The sequence below is a fragment of the Cetorhinus maximus genome, chromosome 5, assembly GCF_964194155.1.
Source record: "Cetorhinus maximus chromosome 5, sCetMax3.hap1.1, whole genome shotgun sequence".
Taxonomy (NCBI): Eukaryota; Metazoa; Chordata; class Chondrichthyes; order Lamniformes; family Cetorhinidae; genus Cetorhinus; species Cetorhinus maximus.
In genome coordinates this window covers 146,519,512-146,526,115 of record NC_135883.1, presented here as the reverse complement: position 1 = coordinate 146,526,115, position 6,604 = coordinate 146,519,512, and positions in this window count along the sequence as shown.

The window sequence follows — 6,604 nt, the reverse complement described above, 5'->3', positions numbered from 1 at the left end:
TTGAATACTTCCTTGTCAAATTACTCCTTCCAAAGTGTATCACCTCACACTTTTCAGGGTTAAATTCCATCTGCCACTTATCTGCCCATTTGGCCATCCCGTCTATATTTTTTTGTAGCCCAAGACACTCAACCTCACTGTTAACTACCCGGCCAATCTTTATGTCATCCGCACACTTACTAATCCTACACCCCACATAGTCATCTATGTCGTTTATATAAATGACAAATAATAGGGGACCGAACACAGATCCCTGTGGTACGCAACTGGACACTGGCTTCCAGTCACTAAAGCGTCCTTCTGTCATCACCCTCTGTCTCCTACAACTAAGCCAATTTTGAATCCACCTTATCAAATTACCCTGTATCTCATGTGCCTTTGCCTTCTTTATAAGTCTCCCATGTGGGTTCTTGTCAAAGGCTTTGTTGAAAGCCATATAAACTACATCAATTGCACTACCCTCATCTACACACTTGGTTACCTCTTCAAAAAATTCAATCAAATTTGTTAGGCATGACCTCCCTCTGACAATCAATTTGCTCACAGCAAGCTCCCACAAAGAGAAATGTGATAATGACCAGATAATCTGTTTTTGTGATGTTGATTGAGGGGGAAATATCGAACAGGCCACTAGGGATAATTCCCCTGCTCTTTGAAAGAGCATCACAGGGTCTGTTATAACCTCCTGAGAGGACAGGCAGGCCTCAGTTTAACATCTGGTCGGAATGACAGCACAGCACTTCCCCAGTACTGAGTATCAGCCTTAATTTTGGTGCTTAAGTCCTGGGGGGCGGTTTGAACCCACAACCTTTTAGGCTCAAAGGCTCAAGAGTACTATCAACAGAGCGATGGATAGCTGGTACATCATTTTGTGAGCATCAACTCTGTCATGTACCTGACTGAAAAGGACTCTACTCCCTCAATGTGCAACTGGTGTGTGACCACAGACAATGCACGATACAGATCAATGTCGGGATCCTGACATTGGTCGCACTTCATTCAACCAGAGTCCTCTGTGCTAGCTGCATTTCAACTACCGTGACAAATCAAAGAGCGGTTACTGATTGACAGGGGTTATCCATTGATGAAATGGAATGACTATGACTATGGACCACAACCTGTGCACATGTACACTACAGCAGGCATACAAAGGGAGCCACACTACCACAGAAATCTAATAGAACAGGCATTCTCAAGCAACAATTGTGCTGCCTGGACCACTCTGGGGGAGCCTTGCATTACTCGGCTGAGTGGGTCTCAAGATTTGTGGTGATATGTTACATGCTGTACATCCTTGCTATCCTGAGGGAGCAGCCCTTGCTACCATCTATCAGGTGAGAAGCTGAGGAGCGGGAGCATAAGATGGAAGAAGCAGAGAAGGAGGAAGAGGTGGAAGATGATGAGGCGGGAGAAGAGGAAGAGGGAGGAAGGGAGGCTGCAAGCTGGCAGCTTCTTTCAGCCCAGGCTCTACATGAACAAATAATTAATGAGCAATAGCAGTAACCTCAACCCAAATCCCCATTCACCAACAGTCCCACACTGCTTACCTTTCCTCTGTAAGATTGACCTCCTTCCGACAATGCAAAAACAGGCAACGCAAAATACACATTCCAACCTAATTTATAAATTAATCATGCCATAATGAATACAAAAATAAAATATTTAGCCTGTGTCTTCCCTATAGTTCCTTTTCCTTGCACCTCTGCCTATCCTAGTGCTCTTACAAGGCGTTTCCCTGTGGCTGCAGCATTACTGGTGGAAGGCTGCTGGCTTTCTGTGGATGGGACTACAGATAGCATTGCAGGGTGACCTTGAGCAGCTCTGGGTCTAGAAGACCTGGCTGCAGCTTGGGCAGCAGCAATCTGGGCTGGCTGGCTGACAGGCAGCAGTAAAGGCACTGGCGGAGTGGCAGGGGTGAGAACACGAATGCTGTCACCCAGAGAGAGGCACTACCTCTCTCCTGGGCTGGCTCCTCAAGAATTAGAACTCTGTTGGTGAGTAGATTGCTGGAGTGCCGTGATACCCTGGAAGCCATTTTGAACAATGGTTTCTGTGGTGTAATGGGTTCGTAGAATAGATATGCTAATGATGATGTAGACTATGATGTATCTGTGACATCAGCAGTCATGTGCTAGAGGCCCTGTATAGCAGACAGGCAGCACTCAGGGGAGATGTGCCTACTCAGTAACCCACCCTGTATATATTCTACATTGTGTAAACAAACTAGTTTTAAGTAACTACCCGAGTAATACCTCCTCATAAGCTGCACAACCTAGCACATCCATCAAACATGGTAGCAGTCGTGGTGAAACCAATCTAGAGTTGGTGCAATTGAAGGAACGCCCACAGCCCACCATGGGCAATGGTCCTTGGTCAGGCCAACATCCCACAAGTGTGCCGAAGCAACAAGCCAACTGGAAAAAGGTAGCGATGGTGGCACTCAACAAGCAGTCACTGCCTCTACCCCGCCTGTTTCAAAGTCTCAAGGGATCGCTGAGAACCCACTGTTAGAAGATGTGGCGTTTTATAACTTCTCGAAGAATCGAGCAGCCTCGGGCCTCCTTACCAAAGTGCAGCAATTCCAGCTCAGTTTGTTCCTTTACTTCATAAGGCCTGTTGCCGACAACATCCTTAGCAGCCAGAGGCTCGACGAAAGCTCTGCAGACTCTGTGTAAAAAGCCTTCGACGCTTTTTTTTACTTCATCTCGGGACGAACACGCTACAACCACAGGTCCCGCAAATCAAGGGAATCAGTCGAACTGCTTCTTACTGCCTAGTGGGACCGTAGTTAGTCCCTGCGAACAGGAGCCCGCAACAGGCAATCGCGTTCCCGTTCGACCATTTCATGGCGCTAGTCAAGCCGGCCCAAGTATGCAAATTTGGCTTATTGCCCTTTGACACATTGAGGCATTAGCAAGGCCCATTCGTCGGTTAGGCCCAAATGCAGTAGCCCCACCCATGCAGAAGCACGCCGAACTGGCCAAAAAGGCGGGAACCCGTACCGCTGCCATCTTGAAGTGTCAATGCTGCAGCGCAGAGAGACACCGGCAAGACTGCCCAGCATGAGGCGCAGAGTGTTTCCTATGTGGGAGGACAGGCCTCTTCCAGCGGTTCCATTCATTTAAAATCTCTAATAAGTGGAGAAAAGAATGGAATAACTGCAGTTCACGGCTCACCCAGAATATAAACCACCAAGCAGACAAACTCCATCTCAGACTTCCTGGGAGAAGTACGAGACCATTGCCAAGACTTTTGGTCAGTCACTTTAGAAGTCAAAAGGTTTCCAACCTGCTTTAAGCTCGATATGGGTGCTGGAGTCTCCATACTGGCTGATCATTTAGCATGGCTCATCACAGCTCCTGTCCAGCCATCAAACATTAAACTCCAGTGTCCAAGGGAACCAAGGCTCAGATCACAGCCACTCTGTGCCACAAGAGGTGACAGGTCACAGGGACTCTCTATACTCTGAGTATAATCTAAATATCTCTTTATTCAGCAGATATATAACTGGGCATCCTACAGAAAATAGATGAGGTCCTTCCACCGGACAACAGGACTAAATTCCGCCAGGAATTTTCACAACTGTTCCAGGGGCTGGGTAAGCTAAAAAAATGGATATCCCACTTCACTGCTCCCAGATGCTATGCCAGTCTGCCTGTTCACCCCCAGGAGGGTACCACATCAAAGGGCAAAGAGGAACTTGACCGCATGCTGCACAGGGGTGTCATTTCAACGGTCGCACAACCAACCAGGTGTTCCGGTCTGGTTACAGTTCCCAAACCAAGTGGTCAACTCAGGCTGCGCGTGGCCCTCATGCAATTAAACAAAGCAGTCGAGAGGGAAGTCCACCCAATGGTGTCTGTAGACGATGGCCTGGCGAAGCCTACAACAACGTCCTCTTCACCAAACTCAACACTAGTAGTGGGATCTGGCAAATCTTTTTACTCATTGATGGGATGTGGGTGTCACTGGCTAGGCCAGCATTCATTGCCCATCCAATGCCTCTTAACCAGGAGTCCAGACTGCTGGCAACTTTTATCACGCCTTTTGGCCAGTTTTATTTCAATCGTCTTCTTTTCCTCATCTTATCAACCCTGGAGATATTCCAGTGTACCATGTCTACAATCCTAGAATGCAAACAAGGAGATATCTGCCACATGGATCATGCCCTCATCCATGGCTCCACGAGAGAAGAGCATGACCACAGGGTCCGGGGAGTTCTCAAGACTCTCCAGGGAGCAGGTCTCACGCTGAATGACATGTGTGAATTCGCCAAGATCACCATCAAGTTCCTAGGTTATATCATCCAAAGGCAGGGGATCATGGTGGACCCACACAAAACAAAAATCATCATTGACTTTCCCCAACTGATGGTGTATCACAGACATCCAGGAGTTCCTAGGAATGGTAAAGCAGGTGGGCAAGTTTATCCCAAACTCAGCGACCATCACAGAACCTCCACGGGAACTCCTATGAAAAAGCCAACAATGTTTCTGGGGCATCAAACAATGCAATGCCATTCAATGTATTAAATAAAGGCTAGCCTCTTCAGATATGCTGGCACATTATGATCTAACATTGCCCACTGTTGTGGCTGCTGGTGCTACCTCCACTGGCCTTGGTGCTCTTCTTAGCCAACTTCAGAAGAATGACGACGGGAAACCAGCATACTTCGCATCCATAGCATTAACAGAAACCGAATGACGCTAAGCCACCAATGAGAAGGAAGCACTGCCTGTCACATGGGCCGTTGAGAGGTTCTCGGATTACCTGATGGATTTGCCCTTCCACGTAGAGACAGACCACAATCCATTCATTACCCTGTTGAATTCCATGGAGATTGTCAAAATGCCCCTATGCATTCAACGGTTTCACCCTAGCTTGATGCGTTATCAATACATGGCTATCTATGTTCCAGGGAAGTCACAAACCATGGCTGGCTGATACTCCCTCCACAGCAACAGTAGACCAAACTATTATTTTGGGTTCCACACTTGTCGCAGAAGTCAAAGTATTCTCTTCGACTGTAATGAACCTATTTCCCAACTCCGCCAGGAAGCTCCAGGATAGCTGGCGAGCACAAAAAGAGGATGTGGAATGTGCTTAAGTACGAGAGCTCTGCCTTCAAGGGTGGTCTAAATTTAACCCTGCAGACCAGCTCATCTGTAAATACCACAAGCAATGCAGACATTTGACTATAGTGGATGAGCTCTCAGCTTTTGATCACTGCTTGGTCATTCCTAAGTCCATGCGAAAAGACATGTTACACAGACTCCATGGAGGCTCATTGGAGCACGGGCATTGCAATCTGTGTGGCAGCCGAGCATCACACAGGCTGTTCAAGATTTCACCTTATCCTTCACACCTACCACACTCACAGCCAGACACCCACCCTTCCCTTAGTGGCCAGCACAGCCTCCTCTATGAGGGTTAGAGCATGTAGGTGTGCCTCTCCTCAGGCTGCCTTCAGCTTCGCATCACCATCTACTGCAAGTGAGAGGCAACTGTGACAGTGAGTGTCATAGTGATGTGACTTTCATGGTTGAAAAACTGCCAGTGCATGCCAGATGTGAGATGTGGAATTGAAGCTTGCAACAGTGCTCCTTGTGTAAGAGTGAGGTGAAGCATATGAGTTCTGACTGGTAGATTGTTGGTAGGTGAGTATTGGGATGTAGTGAATTGATCAGTGTCTGAGGCTACTGGAGAAGTTAGGAGAAAATGCCGTTTGAAGAAACATTCTCGAACCATCGCCACTCGTGTGAGGTTATTAAACTTCTCCCTGCGCTGCATTCATGTCCTTGGAGCTATTCTCTTGACACTGACCTACATGGCTATCTCTTGCCAATAGCTTTTGAGTATGTGCCTAGAAGCCCCCCTGTACCACCGCCCCTGCCTCTCCCCCGGGAGAATGCCGAACATTTCTTGTCCGTTGCAACCTCTCAACCAAGATCTCCAGTGAGGTGTTTCTTAGAACTTCCTCTCTCACAAGGTCAGCTATACTTACTCTTGCCCAAGTCGGATTCACTTGCAGAATGGCCCCCAGCATCTATTCTAGCCACAAGGCTAGCTTTAAGTGATGCTAGGCTTCCTTGGCAATGATGCCTGCACTGTACTGAACAGGAGCTCTTGTGAAGTTGTTTTACTCCTTAAAGGTGCATTATGAATGAAAGTTATTGTTCTGGCTAAATGTTAAAGTCCTGGCAATTGGGTAATCCATCTGATTAATAACTTGTATATACCCGAATTAAGGTAGTGAAAAACCGACGGTAACTGTTATCTCCGTGTCCATGTCTGTTGTTTCACTGGCTAGGGGGAAGGGAACTGGTCTCAGTTCAGGCTGCTCCTCCAGCCTTCATGCATGTTATTTTGTTACACGGATTATTTACAATGACAGATGATTGTAAACAGATTTCTGCAGATAAAATTCTTCTTTACTTCCCATCCATATTTTGCCTCCACGCCCAAAGTTCTTGGGGTCCTCTATCCTGAAGTCATGTTTAAGGTAGTTTATAAACTTGGGCTCCAGCTTGGGATGTGGGACCGTGCTAGAAATTGTCCATCAGAGAACCCTCGGAGAGTTCATTCACTCACACAAAGACGGCGC